Raw genomic sequence first — 18,801 nt, 5'->3', positions numbered from 1 at the left:
CTAGCACAATATTGGTGCACAAATCAGATGCATTTTTCTCACAGTCAGTCATGTCATGGTACACGTAGACACACACCCACACACAAACACACAAACATGCAGAGAAACTGAAGTAACCAGCTTTATAGTCTGAAACATGGATGTTTGGATAGGGCTTTGCGTATAGACAGCACATCAGTTCCCAGGCAGAAGGATTCCTTTATCTGTCTGAAAAATGGCCATGGGAAATGCTAGTTGTGCAATATTAACCACCTTTTCCTGAGGGAACACTCTACGAGGGCTTAGACATGAAATTTATCTTCACTAGCCACAGATCCTTTGCCAAACCCATTTGAAAGCCATTCATTTGGAAGGGTTTTTGATCAATCTAGTTTGCAGCCAAGGCACCTTCCTGTCCTGTAATCAAAATCTAGAGTACAAAGCAAGCAGAACTGGATCTCAGACATGAAAAGACAAAGAGGAACCGACCCCTTGGAAAAACCACTGATAAGAACACAATTGAAATGAAAATACACTCCAAATTACGTTTATATAAAAGGCACAGAAAACTATTTTTACCACCCAAAACAAACAAGATATTTAATCTGTTACCTTCTCTGCCGCCGCTGCCGAAAGAATGTTTCCATTGTACAGAGCAGCTCGGGGGTATGCAGGTTCGGGGACCAGACTCCCTGCTTTTGGGTACCACTTCCAACCACCTCCAATGCTGCGCTTCTGACCACATCCTTAAACTTCTTCAGGCCTTACCCACACTTGTAAATGAGGGGATGCAATCGTGTAACGGGATGGTTGTGAGCATACGTTAGACAATGCAGACAGAATGTTATACCCGTGTCTGGCACGCAGAACACCTCTGCTTACAGTATTATTAATAGTAGCAATAAACCATAGTACTAGTTCTTTGCTGTCATTATTGTCTTAAGACTAAGTTTCACTCTGGAGCCCTGGCTGGCCTGGAACTTACTATGTCAACCAGGATGGCCTCAAACTCACAGAGATCGGCCTACCTCTGACCTGGGTGCTGAGATTAGAGGCATGTGCCACCATTCCCAGCCTAATAGTAGTTTTATAGTACAATAATAGTAATTAATAGTTATTAATATTACTGGAATTCATAAGATAATAACGTAATAATCCTTACTACTATTGTAATTAATAATAAAGCATTAAAGTAATTAGTAGTTCTTAATACAATCATAATTCATACTATTAAAACTCTTCATTGAGTTTTCCAACTTTCCACCTGAGATTTCCAACTTAGAAAATAACATCAGCTCCTAATTATCCATATATCTACCTTACAATGGGTACTGTCTTTGTGTATGTGTGTGTGTGTGTGTGTGTGTGTCTGTCTGTCTGTCTGTCTGTCTCATTCACTGTGGAATGGATACCAGTGTTTTACTACAAAAGAACACAAAGAGCCCTTTAATTCTGGTGGCTTCTACCCTTGGGTTATAAAAACAGGTTAAAATTATGGGAAATAAAGATTAGAAAACCTTGTCTGTAGTTGTACACACAACTATCCCCCAAACCAGCTACAAAAATAAGATGTTTTGAAAACATCACACTGAGAACTATGATTTAAACCCCTTAATTTAACTTTGCTTTGCCTTTAAAGGACAAAACCTCCTTGAACTTTAAATAGCTTGAATTTTAACTCTACTCTCTCATTGAGTTTCCAGGTCCACAAGCCACTGTTTGACTCAGAGGGCATGTGAAAGATGGGCCCCTCGCTACCACTGCTCATGTACTAACTCGCCAGCTACCATTCTGGGCTAATTGCTGCTCCAGACCAAAGGGCTCCAGGGGAGGAACCAGGGTTACGCCAGCAAACTGCAGCCTCCCTGGTCTCTGTCCTTTTTTCCTTCTGGAGTTGAACTCTCCCATTCAGTAGAAGTGGAGGAAGGAAGGAAAAGGGGAGCGCTATTTTACTTTCCAATCCACGTGCCTGGGAAATGTCTCCCTGCATTCCTGTATCAATCCTGGGTTATTAGCTGTTGTCACCATCGCAAATGAGAAAATGTAATCAGGTCAACATTAAAATAACATTCAAAACAGTTTTGCCCGTGTCAGTGGTTCCCAGTGCTGGCTCCTGGGCCCTGGGCCTGAGATCCCGACTTAGCTCTTCTCATCTGCATTTATAATCTAGCAAGGTGACTTTAAAATGCAGCCATGGCCGAGCCCCACAAGTCCACTCTCTCTAACTGAATCCTTGATAGACTTAAAACCAAAGGAGCCAGATGCTGTAGCACCAACCAACATCTGCTCAGGCCCTGGACATGGTTAGATGCTGTGCTGGGCTCCAAGCACACACAAATATCTGAAAATTGAAGACTGTATAACATAACTGTTATTTAAATTTCTACAAAAGTAATAATTTTTAAAGAAAAATTTTCCTCATTTTTATTAGGATAGGAATATATTACAGCAAATATTTCTGATGAAGCAAGTAAACTCATTACAATCACCAAGCTTGATTTGAAATTAAACCAGTATTTGAAAAATAGAGTACTGGGCATGATGGTTCATGCCTTTAATCCCATTGCCTGGGAGGCAGAAACAGGTATGCGGGGGTCAGCCCACCTTACATAGAAAGTGTGGTGGTTTGAATGCTCGTAGGGAGGGGCACTAGTAGGAGGCGTGGCCTTGGTGGAAGTGGTAGGAGGAAGTGTGTCACTGGGGTGGGCTTTGAGGTTTCACATGCTCAAGCCAGGCCCAGTGTCTCTCTCTCTTCCAGCCAGTCTGGGTGTAGAACTCTTGTCTCCTTCTCCTGTACTATATCTAACTGCAGGCCTCCATGCTTCCTGCCATGATGATAAAGAACTAACCCTCTGAGCCTGTAAGCCAGTCCCAGTTAAATGTTTTCCTTCTTTCTCAAATGCTAGATTACAGATGTGCACCACCATACCTGTTTTATGCAATACTTGAGGTCAAACCCAGGGTCCAATGCATCCTAGATAAACACTCCTTTAACTGAGCTACATCCACAACCCCATAAGTAGCCTGTAACAAAAAACCTCCCAGGAGTAATGTCCATCATTTTGACTGTGAATATGCTTCCTAAAATCCTAAGGAAATAGAAAGTTATGAATAGCAAGAAAAAAATAAAAAGACAAAAACAGACAAACAAACAGAACAGGGCTAGAGAGATGGCTCAGTGGTTAAGAGCACTGCTGCTGAGTTCCCAGCACCCAACAGGGCAGCTCACAACCACCGGTAACATGGCCTCTTCTCAACTCCTAGAGTGTCTGCACCTACAAGAATAGGCTCCCACACACATACACACAATCAAAGGTAACAGAGTCCAGTGTGGTGGCACACACCTTTAACCCCAGCACTGGGGAGGCAGAATCCCGAGGCTGTCTATGGGTTCCAGGCCCATCTGGTCTACGTAGTGAGTTTCAGGTCAGCCAAGGCTACATAGTGAGATCTTGGCTCAAATAAATAAATAAATCCAATCTTTCTCTAAGCCTGACAAGTTTATAGACCACGCTTAGGCCAGCGCTTTGGGACAGAGTAAAGAGGCCGCAGAAGAATGGACGGTGGGTGGACTTGAGACAATGAGAAGTCACAGAGCTGACCACCTCTCCAGCCTCCTCAGACAAAAGTTGAGTTTTTCTACTTTGATATGCATATTTAACTATGAAAAGAGAAAATCTCCAAAGTGAAATCCCCGTAGATTTAAACATTTAAACTAGAGTTGTGATAGGGATGGCCTGGAGGGTGCTTTTACAAAGCTCAACACTTCTTGGATTCTATTTGATTACCCAAATGATAATTGATAATAGCGATAATGAACATGGCAAGTTTTAATAAAGGGTAGAGAATTCTATGTTAGAGTAACATATGTTAAACTAAATGCAAATCAGATTTATCAAGGTAAAAAACAAATTATGTTAGTCTGGAGAAACTTGGATCCATTATACATTTCCAGATCAAGCCATTTTGACGTTGTAGAGGGAAACTTCGTCAGAACCAAATCCATCATAATATCAGAAGCTCCGGATTTGGAAATTCAGAAGTTCACTGCAGAAGCAAATGGTAGATCCTTAAGGCTGGAGGAAATTCAGAAATCCACTGCAGAAGCAAATGGTAGATCCTTAAGGCTGGAGGAAATCTTGAGGTCCGTTCAAACTATTGGACTCTGTTAACATGTCCACTAGCGAGCAAGCATGCATGCATGAAGTACACACCATGTTCCAGCCTATACTGGTCCTTTCCAGGTTTTCTGGGGAAAGCCTCCAAAGGAAGGAATGTCCCACTATCCCTGAGCAGAAGAAGTTCCAGCCATCAACGCTGAACTGACGATGGCCACTCCTCTTCCGATTGTTCCCTCTGCTCTGACCACACCCACTGCTGACCTTCCAATTGCAAAATGCAATGATTCAGTGCCCCGAAGTACTAGGACTACAGGTGTGCACCACCATACCTGCCTTTTTTTTCTCTTCTTTTTTCAATTTGTAATAAATTTTATCACATTTATTTGTGTGTGTGTGTGTGTGTGTGTGTGTGTGTGTGTGTGCATGCACATGTACATATAGAGAAGCAAGAAGATTTGTGGAAGTCGGTTCTCTTCTACTATGTGGGTTCTGGGAATCAAACTCGGGCCATCCGTGTTGGCAGCAAGCAGCTTAACCTGCTGAACCATTTCACTGGCCTTTTTTCTCCTTTAAACATTCCATTTTTATTTCCCATCACTGGAATAATTGGAACATTTGACACTAATGGCTACAACGTGTATTTAACTTGAAGCCTAATTAATTTTTTCTCTTTAAATTAGATAGTTACCTTGTCAGATGCTGTTATGGCAGCCTATACTTTCCTACAGAACACTTGCTAGAATGTATAAACAAATACTTAAGAGCTTAGGTCTTGCTGCCAAACACGTAGGCTTCAGACCTTGGCACAGCATGGAGTAGAGAAATGACCTTAGCCACACTTTCTATAGCTCAGTTTCTTCAGTGATAGAGTGACAGTGATACCCCACCTCATAGACGACTATAAATGTTAATAACAATATTTACAAATTCCTTAGGACGTTGTAACTGTCCAACAGTAAGTCTTACGTATATATAACCTAATAGAAAAATCTGTTTTCCACAGAGCTGTAAGCTCTGTGAGGACAAGAATCATGTCCACTCTGCTTAGCATTTTATGCCTCATGCTTAGCTTCCCCTTCTGCATGGAACTGTCATGGAACTGTTTGCTGACTGAGTGAAGGAATAAATGCAGAAGCGACGGGAGAAGCAAACGATGTTGGTGGAACACACCCTGCTACTGTCTCTATAAAGAACACAGCGAGGCTGGGGACACAGCTCGGTAGGTAGGAAACACTGGCTGTGAAAGCAGGAAGAACCTGAGTTCAAATCCCCAGCACTCACCCCACAGCCAGGCACGGCCATGGTGTCTATAACCCCAGCCCACCCCACTCACACCACAGCCAGGCACAGCCACGGGTGTCTGTAACCCCAGCCCACTGGGAAAACAGGTTGACCCCAGGAACCTGATAACCAGTTAGACTACCTGAATGGTGAGCTTCAAATTCAGTGAAAGTCCTGGTCACAAAAAAACTAGCATGGATCCAGGCATGGTGGGGCATACCTTTAATCCCAGCACTAGTTGGAGGCCGAAGCAGGTAGATCTCTGTGAGTTCAAGGCCAGCCTGGTCCACATAGTGAGTTCCAGGCCAGCCAGGGCTATCTTGTAACCCTGCCTGAAAAAATGAATGAATGAATGAATGAGTAAATAAATAAATAAATAAATAAATGGAAGAAGTAATTGAGAAAAAATGCTAACAATATCTCCTGGTCTCCACCCATACACATACATGCAAATATAAGAGAGAGAGAGACACAGAGAGAGACACACAGAAAGAGAGAGAGAGAAGCAATCTTCCCACAATTGGTCCATAAGTTCCCTGGAATATCCTCTCAACAATCAACTCACTCCTTTCCTCCTCCAGGTCAGTTCTCCTGGCTTCCGTGTCTCTAGTTATATAAGCTGAGCTATGAGCAATGCTTCAAGCCCTTTGGGACTGGCAACCTGAATATTGCCTGAATATTCAGGACAGGCAACCACACTGCTAAATATTCTTTCCTGGCCCTGAGTGGTGCTCACTTCTTGGTTTTGGTGTCTCACAAAACCACAGCCCACATCTGTGTATTCAAGCTGGAGCCCAGGCTTTCTAGCTAGTGATAGATGGTGACATTTTAACTGTAGAAACCAGCTATTCATACGTAGAGACACTTGGCAGTGTCCTAGTCAGTTACTTTCTGAGTTAAGACCTTCTTATTGGGACCAGATCTAAAGGTGTGGCTCCCACTCGGGATTGCATATCCACTCAGGAGCGTGTAAAGATGGGCTCTTGATGAAGTCAGCTGGCATTAGCAGCTTCACTCTGTTCTGGTTTTGCAGTTTTTGCATTCTCTGTAATCTTTTAAAAAGAGTCCTTAATAGCATTTAGACCTTGCAAAACATGGACAGTGCCAGACATTGTTTGCCTAAAAGGGAAGGTTACGGGCGTAGAAAAAATCATCACTGCTCTTGAATGGTGGCCAAGATCTTCAGATTCTTTAGGGTGTGAGCTAATAGGATCCTGGAGGAAGGGATAACAGTGAACAGGCTTCCCCGTGAAACGTTTCCTCACTAGCTTGTGAATCTGGGCAGCAACCCAAATTTGGAAGCAACAACATATCCATGAGTATCCAAATGAGTCCATCTGCACTTGCTCTTTCCCTTCAGGCAGAATGATTCAAGCTTCTTTGAGGAGATAACTTCTTGGTCTTTGAAAATCAAGAGAATGAAACATGACAGAACCATGGGATAACCAGGTTAAAGGTCAGAAAAGAGGTTTCAAATAAGACCTCTCATTATCTACATGCCCCCAATCACTTGTTTTATATAAAATATAATTAATGTGTATTACATATAAATATAATATGTATATTACTTTTGCCTCAAAACAAGGCCTTCTCTAAACCAAAAGTATTCATAAATTCCAAATTATATGTTTAAACAATTTTTCAGGGTCTCAGCAGGTAAGGGCACTTGCCACCAAGCTTAAGGATCTGAGTTCGATTCCCAGATCCCACATGGTGAATGAAAATAACTGGCTCACAACTTCTGTAAATTGTCCTTTACCTCTGTTTGAGCGTTGGGGCATTCACCAGGCACCCACACACCTTCCTCTGGCACCCACACACCTTCCTCCGGCACCCACACACCTTCCCCCAGCACCCACACACCTTCCCCCGGCACCCACACACCTTCCCCCGGCACCCACACACCTTCCCCCGGCACACACACACCTTCCCCCGGCACCCACACACCTTCCCCCGGCACCCACACACCTTCCCCCGGCACACACACACCTTCCCTCAGCACACACACCTTCCCCCGGCATGAACACACACACACACACTACATTTCTCTGCCAATATTTAAGAATTTTTAATGTGTTGGGTGTAGCTCAGTTGATACGATACTTAACTAGGAAGAACAAAGCCCTGGGTTCGACTCCCAGCACTACAGAAACCAGGTGTCTTGCTTAATCCTATAACACCTATAATCCTAGCACTCTGAAGGTGGAGCCAGGTAGATCAGGAGTTAAAGGTCATCTTTGGCTACATAGCAAGTGTGAAGCTACCTGGGTTACATGAGACCCTGTCTCAAATAAAGTATTTTTTGTCATATTAATTTGGTTGTTAGAGATCTGTCTGGAGGAAGCATTTACTATTTGCCTGGGGTTAATACAAAAGTTTAAAATTGTGTCAAGAGACTCAATACTTCACCAGACTTCTTAATAAAGTCCGTTTTCCTCTCATTTTCCTTCAGGATGGCTAAGTGAGTGGTCTGCTCCACAGAGAGAGTTTATGATATTTTAGTCAGAGCATTTGTGCCTTTAAAACCTCAGTTACAATGGCCATCATTTCCTGCAGCTGTCTGTCTTAAGGGTATCCAAACAAATGCAATGTGTGAGTTCTAGGGAGGAAGATGGAATAGCTCAATTGTACCCTTAAAACCAATATCTCAGCTGGGTGGTGATGGCCCATGCCTTTAATCACAGCACTTGGGAGGTAGAGGCAGGTGGATGTCTGAGTTCCAAGCCAATCTGATCTACAGAGTGAGTTTCAGGATGGCCAGGGCTACACAGAGAAACCCAGTCTCAAAATAAACCAACAACAACAAACCAATATCTCAAGTGTTATAAAAGGTCAGCTTCCATGTGTCATCTCCAACCTGTTCCTCTGAAAATTCCTGGAAGCATGTTGGATTTCATCTGACATAACTTATAAACCCATGGAAAATCAATGGGACAGGATATGTGTATTTGTCAGCTTCCTGTCACTGTGACAAAACCCAAAGATAATCAGCCTGTTTATTGAAAAAGGCTCTCACCATGCAACCCTGGCTGGTCTTTAGCTCACAGTGCCCTGCATCAGCCTCCCAAGTGCTGGGATAAGAGGCCCTCACTATTGTGTTCACCTGAGATAACCAACCTTTAGGAAGGATTAGTCAGGCTCACAGTGTCAGAAGGTTCAACCCATGGTTGGTGGCCCATGACTTTGGGGTCTATGAGACGTACATTGTGGCAGGGGAGGGCATGGGAGGTCAAAGCTGACAAGTTCGTGACAGCAAAGAAGCAAAGAAAAGCAGGAAGAGGCAGGGTCCTGATACCCGACAAGGGCACCCCAGGGCCGGAACTTGTACCCATCAGGTGCCGAATCTTAGAGGTCTCACCGCCTCTTCATAGGACCATAGACTGGCAACTGAACTCTGTTGTTTTCTTTTGTTTTTCAAGACAGGGTTTCTCTGTGTAGCCCTGGCCATCCTGAAACTCCCTCTATAGACCAGGCTGGCCTCGAACTCAGAGACCTGCTTGCCTCTGCCTCCCGAGGGCTGGGATTAAAGACATGCGCCACATCCACCGAGCGAGCAACCAAACTTTTAATACATGGGCCTTTGGAGGAACATTTCTTGTCCAAACTATAATGATACACCAAGTTAATTTGTATTTACTATTTAGTTCCTTCTCTTCTTGATAGGAAGATCACAAACTCCATTTGCTGAGAAACTGTTTTTAGCTTGCTGTGCTCAGTGTTTACTTGTTCTCATTTTTAAGGACTTCACAACTTATTGGGAGACTACAAAGAATGTTTCTATGAGAATGTTAATAAGACAGAAGATTTAAAGCATATTTTCCATCTTGGTAGTATACCACTAATCTACTTGAGCTGTAATGCCAGACAAGCTGCCAAGTCAGGAAACTAGAGAGGCCCCCTCTCCAGTTTTAATTAAAGTGGTGTTTGTTAGAAGCAAGATGATCATTTCCCCCTTTATTAGCATACTTCCCAAATATCAGTAAACCCTGGAATCAACCCTCTTGGGGCCATTCCTTAGGAGATTGAGATGCTGCTTCCGTGAAATGTTACTGAAGTGACTGAGGAAAAAAATAATTTATGTTGAAACTTGGAATCGTTTGGATTTTAAATAGTAATCATAATTGGACTCACTCTCCTCCATGCCTTCATCATAAGATCTAGAGGGCCTTAAAGGACCCCAGTCAGCTGTCTGTCTTCAGATGTCACCAGGAGGTGTGGAAGAGACCTTTTACTGCTTCAGATCAAATTGCCACATGTTACTTTTTTTTTTTTTTTTTTAGTTTTTGTCCCTTTTTTTTAATGTAAAAACATTTTATGTATAACTGCAGGAGAAATAATACACAGATAGCTTGAACATAAAAACAGGTTATAATTCAAAATCCAGGGTTATTTGAAACTGGAAAATATTTTCTCTGTAGAAAATAGTAGAAATGATAACATTTCCCAGTAAGCCCTTTCAAGCCAAATAATAGCTGAATTATACATGTAAATATTGATTAGATTCTGGGATACAGAAGAAACCTATCTTCCTCTGTTCAGAGAGCTATGTTTTACTTAAGTTGTTACTTAAGTCTGGACTCCGTGGAGACCGTCTCACATAAATTCCAGTCCATTCCGATCCTACCTGTGAGGGAGCTGGAGTGCCTGTCCCTACTTTGTGGCAGGGTAGCTCTGGCCTCATGGCTTCCTTCAGCAGCTATGGGACAAATGGCTGCTAAGATAGTCTCACCTGGGGTCTCGGATGTGGTCACTTTACTAACCCCACCTCTAGGCGGCCCCTGAGTCCTGTGTTCTCTCCCGACAGCCAACTTCTCACCCATGGCTGTGCTCACATCAGAGATGGTCCTTAGTGGTCTCCAAGGCCAAGAGCATGGCTGGGAACCTTCCATAGAATTATTGTTAGAAATTCTTCCTCTGAGCCAGCTGACTCTTCAGTTCTTGGGCCATTTCCGTTAAGTGTCGTTCCCTACAATTCCTAAGTGGCTTTGGCCATGCATAATTTATAACTTCTATTTTTAAAGTGCAATGAGAAATCAATAAGACCATAAACACACCCGCTGTTATAAATGTCCTCGAAACAATCGTCATCCTGGGCCAGTCTACCCTTTTCGCAGAGGTAACCAGAACAAATGGCACCCTCTTAATGCCGGTTACTTCATGCAGGTTGAGCTGTGGTCGAATGAAATATTCAGTAGCATTAAGGAAGAACATGTTACTTTGGAACTGTAAGTTTGGATGAGCCATCTGAGGCAGCATGGGAACACAATGGTGCTGTAGTGCAGCTGAGGTTCAGATGTTAAAGAGTATCTACTCTACAGGTTATTATGGGATGCTTTCTAGCTAACAAAATCCTATTGAAATTTCTACCATGCAACTCATAGTATGTATTTATTGAAATCTTTGACTACATTACACGTATTTAAGAAGTTAAAACCACAGGATGGCCAGGCGGTGGTGGCACAAGCCTTTAATCCCAGCACTTGGAAGGCAGAGCCAGGCGGATCTCTGTGAGTTCGAGGCCAGCCTGGGCTACAGAGTGAGTTCCAGGAAAGGCGCAAAGCTACACAGAAAAACCCTGTCTTGAAAAACCAAAACCAAAAACAAACAAACAAAAAAACTACAGAATGATCATTGCTTTATTAACATATGGCCAAGAACTTCATTAAGTTATTCAATAAACAGTCATTAAATCCATACAATGTGCTAGCCGCCTTGCTGTGCTAGGTATTGATGATACAGTGATGGAAAGGTCTCCCTTCCTGCCTTTAAGGTGTTCTCAGTCTACTTCTTCATCTGTGTCTCAGACTTCCACTGAGTGCCTTGCAAATCATGTATCACTGAAAGCTTCCTGAGTGAGCCAATAAACAGACTAGAGAATCAAGAAACAGAAGCTTACTGAACAACTATTTAAAGATCCAGTCAGACCAGAGGACACTGGGCCAGAAAGCAAGAGGTGGTGTGTCTGTCTGCACCTCTCTGCCTTTCTGTCTATCTGTCTCTGTCTCTTAGTCTCTCTGTGTCTGTCTCTGTCTCTGTCTCTCTCTAACAAGGTTTCACTTTGTAGCCCTGGATGGCCTGAAACTCACTATGCAGACTATGCTAGATTCAGACTCACAGAGATCTGCCTGCCTCTGCCTCCTGAGTGTTTGGGTTAATGGTATGTGCCACCACCACCACCACCACCACCACCACCACCACCACCACCACCCCTCTAATTTTCTTTCTTTTCTCCTCTTTCTTCTTGTTCTTTCAAGTCTTTCTTTCTTTTAGACAGGGTCTTGCTATGCTGTTCAGGCCAGCGTTATAGATATGCACCCTCAAACCTGGAGCACGATTGTTACCGCTCTTCTTTGAGTTTAGGAAACAGAACATACCTAGTCTTTGCCGCCATGCCTACCTTTTGACACCACTCAGCATCCAGGACTTGCCATTTTCCAGTTGATATACCATCCCCCTTGCTCTTTCTTCTGTCCTTTAAGGAACAAAATGTCCAGAGCAGCACAAGGACCAGCTGCTTTGGTTTAATAAAGAACTAATTAACTAGGCTTCTCTGCTCAGCTCCCCAAGCAGGTCACATGACCAGTTGGCATCAGATTCTAATTTACTACCCTTCTACTATATAATTTTCTTTGAGTTTAGTAGACCACGACTATGCTTCAAGGGTCTCAGAAACAAGGCCCCTTGTGAACATTACAATACAGCAAAAAGGCATTCCCTTCTAGCTTGGTTACGGTTACTATTGCTGTGATGAAACTTGGGGAGGAAAGGGTTTATTTCACTCACAGTTCCATACAGCAGCTTGTCATCAAAGGCAGTGAGGGCAGGACCTCCTTCAGGGCAGGAACCTGGAGACAAGGCTGATGCAGAGGCCATGGAGGGGTGCTGCTTACTGGCTTGCTCCCCATGGCTTGCTCAGCCCGCTTTCCTATAGACCCCAGGACCACCAGCCCAGGAATGGTACCACCCACAATGGGCTTGGTCTTCCTCCATCAATCACTAAGAAAATGACCTATAGTCACATCTTATGGCAGTTTCTCAATTTCTCAGTCTCCTTTCAGATAACTCTAGCTTGTGTCAAGTTGACATAAAACTAGCTAGCACACCTTCTCTGTCTTGAGTGGTGGCACCAGAGCAGTGTATGGCTCCCTGTTAGCAATGGCCCAATGAGTCACAATGAGTCTAGAGGGAGACTTTTAGGAGACTGTTTAGCAGGATCCCTGGAAACACTTGAATACCTGGCATGAGACACCACTTCCATGTAGAGAAGCTGGGTTTGTCAACGAAAACTGTACAGAAAGTGCCAGTTAGTGCAAAAGAACGGGGGTTCAAGGGACTTGTCACCAAGCCTCGTGACCTGAGTTCAATCCTCAAGACCCACAAAGTGGAAAGAGAGAACGGACTCCTGCAGGTTGTCCTCTGACCCTCACACACGTGTGCCCAACACACACACACACACAAACACACACACACACACAAACACACACACACACACACACACACACACACACACACACACACCAAAAAAAGTAAAAAGGAAAGAAGGAAAGAAAGGAAGAAAGGGAGGAAGGAAGGAAGGAAGAAAGAAAGGAAAAAAAGAATGGGAAACTGGAGAGAGAGCTTGGTGGTTTGGAGCACTTTTTCCCTTGCAGAGAACCCAAGTTCTAGTCCCTACACCCACATGGTGGCTCACAACCACATGTAACTCCAGTTCCAGAAGATCTGCTGCCCCCTTTTGAACTCTACAGCACCAGAGACACACATGGTGGATATACACGCAGGAAAAACACTCATACATATACACTAAAATAAGTAAATCTAAAAACACTCATACATATACAATAAAATGAGTAAATCTAAAAAATAATTAAAAGAAAAAGGATGGCCAACATACTGTCTCATCTCTTGGTACAGATGATTGGTATTTTTGTTTCTGTGTTTGAAACAACCGTGGTGCATAAAACATACAACTTTCAAGACTGAATTTGTGTATACCAGGAAAGTTACAAATCAACTCTTTGGTGAGAGTATCATCCATCTACTTAACTAAAAACTCGCCCACAAAGTCATGGGCAGAAAACTAAGCAAAGCAAAGTTGCCTGTGGACCAGTTTACCTCCTGAGAGGTGATAACGTAGGATTTGTAATCTAGGATAACAGGATGTGTGGTGAAGGGTAGTGATTCCAAAGGTGAAGTAGTGCTGGGGGAGAACTAAGCCAATCTGCTCTCGGACAAAGAGGGAAAGACAGTCCCTGCCCCCCCACACCCCTCCCCCCTCCCATGGAACCCTGTGGTTACCAGTGTGGAAATTGAGAACACAGAGGAAATTATTCTTGTCATGCCCATAAAAACAGAGCCAAGAGGTCTCGGGAAAATGTTCCTGGGTCGTAAATGACTGTTCCAGGAACTTCTAGAGCCTGCTTTATCTTCTTACTATGTTTTTTCTTCTTAACAACTGTCAATGAACTGCCAACTGTGACCTTAAACTTTACACAGTCCTTGCTGTGTTCTCTAATCAGAGGTTACCAGATCCCTAGACAACTTGCATAAACTTCTCTGTCCTAGTAAAGCCTCAACTTGACTCCTGTTCTCCAGGCCTCTGTACGGATGTTCCACATTACATTCCCAGTTTTTCCTTCTCAAATGAAAGTTCCTTTATCGGAGGTTCTGCTCTGAACTTGTGTTTGAAAAATACATACTCTAGAGATAGATTCTCCTGCCCATGGCCCTCACCGATCAAGGTCATGTAAACGTTCAACCACGGTTAGCTTTTCTTGAAGGTGTCATGAAGGTGTCAGGCTTGCTCAGTCAGATGATGTCTCTTTTTATTTCTTCCTTTTTTTTCTTCCTTTCTTTTGTTTTAAGATTTATTTATTTTTATTTTATGGATGCAGGTGTTTTGCCTGAATGAAGGTCTGTGCAACACATGCATGTCTGGTGTCTGTGGAAGCCGGAAGAGGGCATTGGACTCCTTTACTGGACTTTTAGAAGGTTATAAGCCATCATATGTGTGATAGGAATTGAACCTGGATCCTCTGCAAGAGCAGACAGTGCTCTTAGCTGCTGAGCCATCTCTCCACGATTGTGTGTGTGTGTGTGTGTGTGTGTGTGTGTGTGTGTGTGTGTGAGTAATTGTGCATGTGGAAACCAGAAGACAACCTCAAGTGTCATCCTCAGGAATGTCATTCACTCTCTTTGAGACCGGGTCTCTCACTGGCCAAGAGCTCACCAATTAGGCTAGGCTGGCTTATTAGCCTCTCTCAGCTCTGGAAATACAAGTATGTGTTGCTGCGCCCCATTTTTCACAGGGTTCTGGGGAGCTGAACTCATGATAAGCACCTTACCAACTGAGCCATCTCTCCAGCCTCCTCCACTGTTGCTTAAGATAGTATCTTTGCTTCATGTACCACTCCATTTTTTTCAATATTAAATATTCACTCCTCTCTCCAAAATCTTAATTGAAAATCTAAGTACATGTTGTCATACATTAGTTGCCAACAGCTATTTCTAAGACCAGTGAGAACGTTGACAACAACAAAGTTCAGGCCTGAAAGGACCAACTCCCTAGGGGATGGCCAATTGGAGGTGGCCCCATGTGCACCAAGGAGCACTCTAGTTTCTGGTGTCTAGGTAACCAGGTTTATCAGTGCACACAGGTACACATTTGGGCCCAGGAGAGACAGAATACTCCAACAGACCATTTTAAGGCAAGACCTCTAGCAGTTCCAAAGAGCTAATTGGCCCCACAGCCACCACTGGATGATGTTTTGGGAATGGGGCAGCCTATTTCTTACTCCTCATCTTCAAGAGGGAGGTGTGGGTAATCTCTAAATTCCAACCCTTGGAGAAAAGGAAGAGCTAGAAATAATCTGGACATTGGCTTCTGTGTCTTCTCCCCCATGAAAGTAAAAATGATGCCCTGCCTGGCAATGAGGGAAAGATGGAATAGCTCCTTGGCTCTTCATTTTAGAGGGCACGTTTCCAGGATATTATGAGTTGAACTACGTTCTCCTAAAAGGGATATGTTGAAGTCCTAACCCCGAACGTCTCAGAATATGATGACATTGGAAATAGTGTGGTGTGGTTTAAAGGAGTTTATATGGTTCCAAATCCTGTATGAGTGATGATGTCCTTACAAAATGAAGACATTTGGACACAGACCCAGGCATGACCAGAGGGCAGGCAGCATGCAGAGGCAGAGAGGACACAATACAATGGTAGAAGCAGCAATTAGGGTGATGTGGCCACAAGCCGAAGGCTATTTGGGGCTCCCAGAGGTGAGGCTGGAAGAACCAGTCCCTAAAGGCTTCCGAGGGACATGGCCCTGCAGAGGCTTACCTTCAGGCTTCTGTCTAGTCCCTAGAACTATGAGATCATAAATTGCTGTTACATAAGCCCTAGCAAGCTAACACACAAGACAAACAGTCTTTCTGCTCTGGACCCCCTTCTGCAATGGTGCTGGCATGTTACCAGCAAGATGGCTCAGCAGGGGAAAGCATTTGCTGAACAAGCCTCGCAAACTGAGTCCTATCCCTGGAAGCCATGGTGGAAAAAAAGAAGTGACTCTGGAAGGATGTTCTCTGACCATGGGACGCATGTATGAGTGGACACATACCCAATAACCACCACCACAACAATAATAGCTATTATTATACATAAAAATTTTAAATTAAAAAAACAAAGGAAGCCTGGTGTTTCTCCACATGTAGTCACTGAGAGTGTTGAGTTGGAAGGGTGTGAAGTGGCCGTGAGGGCTGGGAAGTGATGAGACTTTGCTTCTCTCCACAGATTTTATTGAAAGCAATGCCAAAAGTTTGGTCAGTGTCCTATTTCTCAGTTGTTTCTCGATTAGGGGAGAGATGGGAGGGGGAGGGGGCTGGTTTTCCAATATAAACCTCCAAACCAGACTGAGGTACACATTAACATTTCATCTTCCTACTAGCCCCATAATAAGGTGTCTCCTCCCGCTCGACTGTGGTACCCAAGCATTCAACTCACAAGACACGGCACCCAGCATGCCGAGTCCAAGTAACAAAAGCCAAACCACTTCCACATGGACTCAGAGCAAACCAGTTCTGAAGCCAGGTGCTTCATTCAAGAGAAGCAGTTGGAGGAGCACCTGCTGGAACCACATGGATTGACATGAGGCGGCACGCACATTCATGCTAGATCAAGGTCACTGCCATCTCACCTGTGAAGCTGAAATGCCGCTACTGTCCGGACAGGTGAACACGCTTTATTGGGCACCTGACCTGCACTGGTAGGTTAGTTCAGTGATAAATAAGTGATGACTTTTGCTTGGGGAGAGACGCTGCCACCTCCTGCTCTTGGGCCTATTTTGTCAAGCCAAAAGCTTGGGCATGAAGTTGTTTTCTGACTGAGCCAGGAACAAGGAAAGCTGAGGGTCCTTGCCCACCATGAGATACTGCCACTTAGAGGTGGCATTCCAGGGAATGAGCGGCTACATGTTCCATTAAAAGGGACTCCGTGGTCAAAGACATGAAAAAGAACTTGTTACAAAAACAAAATAAAACCTCCTCTTCCATCCCCACCTCCCCACCCCACCCCCACCCCCAGTCTCCTCAGACCCCTGACATTGCCATGTCCTTTGTGGGTTTTCCTTCAGGACGTGGAACATAGCATGTGGCCTCAGAGCTCTTTAGAAGGAGCAAGGAGCTGGTCTCAGGACAAGTGTCCCAAGGGACACTGGACTAAGAAACGCGGAGGGAATACCTTGGGAGGTAGTCTAACATATGCTATATTGTCTTTCTGCTCTGTAGCACCTTCTCCTGCAATCGTGCTGGCTGGCCTGGTACCAGAGACACGGCTCGGCGGGTCCTGGTACCAGAGACACGGCTCGGCAGGTCCTGGTACCAGAGACACGGCTCGGCGGGTGGAAGTACTTGCTGAACAAGCCTCGCAAACTGAGTCCCTATCCCTGGAACTCACAGAGGAAAAAAAAGAAGTAACTCTGGAAAGCTGTTCTCTGACTCCCACAAGAGTACGTGTGTGTGTGTGTGTGTGTGTGTGTGTGTGTGTGTGTGTGTGTGTGTACATATACATGTAATCTGGTCGGGAGACTCAAAGTTCCTTTGTTTCTTTTTGTCTTTGCTTTGTCTTTTGAAACCAGGTCTGATGTAGCCCAAGTCTTGAACTCCCTATGTATTCAAGGCTGGTCTGGATCTCCGTGCCTCTGTCTCCCACATGTTGGGATGACAGGCGTGACCCACAACTCCCAGCCCATCTGTGTTCACTCCCCAGGCCGAGCTCTCCTGTCCACCTTCTCTCTCTACGGTAATATAGACCTCGTGATCCTCTTGTAATTCCCTCCCACATGGGGCCCACGGGGCCGCAGCAGCAGGCACTACAGCCTCAATCACCAGGATCTCCGAATACTGATTATTTCTCGGAAAGAGATCAATTCTTAGCCAGGTATTGCTCCAGGGTCTACATGATGCCCTCAGATACGCCGTGTGACCATCGATGTTCCCCAGATTATCAGGACTGCAGTGTTCCTTCTAGAAGGTTAATGTTTCCCTTGCTGGAGGGAAGTACAACCACTTCTTAATAAATCACAAGGTCCTTCGCCACCGGATCACCTGACCTTCAGCTATCTTAAAATAATCTATCAGAAATGACTCTGCTGTTGGGGAAGGGGGAGTCCCCCACACTCTACCTAATTCACCATCACAGTTTTGCAATGCGGCATGGCATAACTCTTTTAGAGCTATGGGATGTGATAAGTTAAATGAGTAATAAATATAGTCTTTATTCATATAACGAGTCAAGAGCACAGCCATTCTCATTGACTGTTTTCCTCCTGGAACACTACAGGACAGGCAGACACACAGAGGGGTCAGTTTTGTAGTATTATTTTTTTCTGAGTAGAGAACCTAGGTAAATAGTCTCAAGCAAAATTAATTCCAAATAAGAGAGCTTAGCCTTTCACTTCACTAATCACTGTTTTGTTTTGTTTTTTTTTCATTCTCAGCCTTTAGTGCTCCGACCCTACACTCTCTTTAAACAAGCAGGAAAATGAATAAACTAATTCACAATAAGACATGTGTGTGTTGGGTAAATTTTTTCTAAGATAGGGTCTCATAAGGTTGCCTACCTTGAACTCGTGATTCTCCTGCCTCATCCTGCCCAGGAGCTGGGAGCACAGGTGTGGTCCACAGCCCCCAACAGCATGTGTTTCTTTGTCCAGGGAAGCAAAGCTAAGCTCAGGCTCCAAAGACAAGAGACGTTTCCTGAGAAACATGGATGTGGGGGGTCATAAAAGGATCCAGAAAAGGTGTGAGTCAGAACCCGCTTAGCCTAGAAGAATGTTCTATCTGAGGCCCTGAACAAGTCCAACCACAGACAACTCCAACGGTGCACTTCTCCACCTCCCAACACTGTAGCTTCAAACCTTTAACTGCCG

The 18,801-nt window shown here is 44.2% G+C and overlaps 2 long non-coding RNA genes across 2 annotated transcripts in view; one reads left to right on the top strand and one right to left on the bottom strand.

The window, feature by feature from the left end:
• Nucleotides 1-11,910, bottom strand: part of LOC131913564 (uncharacterized) — a 31,220-nt gene extending 19,310 nt beyond the window's left edge. Inside the window, exon 1 of the long non-coding RNA XR_009379917.1 lies at nucleotides 11,779-11,910. This is a non-coding gene — a long non-coding RNA (uncharacterized LOC131913564). The remainder of the gene's footprint in view (nucleotides 1-11,778) is intronic.
• A 5,622-nt stretch (nucleotides 11,911-17,532) lies between these two features.
• Nucleotides 17,533-18,436, top strand: LOC131912716 (uncharacterized). Its single transcript, XR_009379696.1, has 2 exons — nucleotides 17,533-17,672; nucleotides 18,370-18,436. It is a non-coding gene; the product is annotated as an uncharacterized LOC131912716 (long non-coding RNA).
• Nucleotides 18,437-18,801: the final 365 nt, after the last annotated feature.

Source organism: Peromyscus eremicus, chromosome 6, assembly GCF_949786415.1.
Source record: "Peromyscus eremicus chromosome 6, PerEre_H2_v1, whole genome shotgun sequence".
In the NCBI taxonomy this organism is placed as follows: Eukaryota; Metazoa; Chordata; class Mammalia; order Rodentia; family Cricetidae; genus Peromyscus; species Peromyscus eremicus.
Note: the sequence above shows the minus strand (reverse complement) of the source record. Positions and strands in the feature narration are given on the sequence as shown.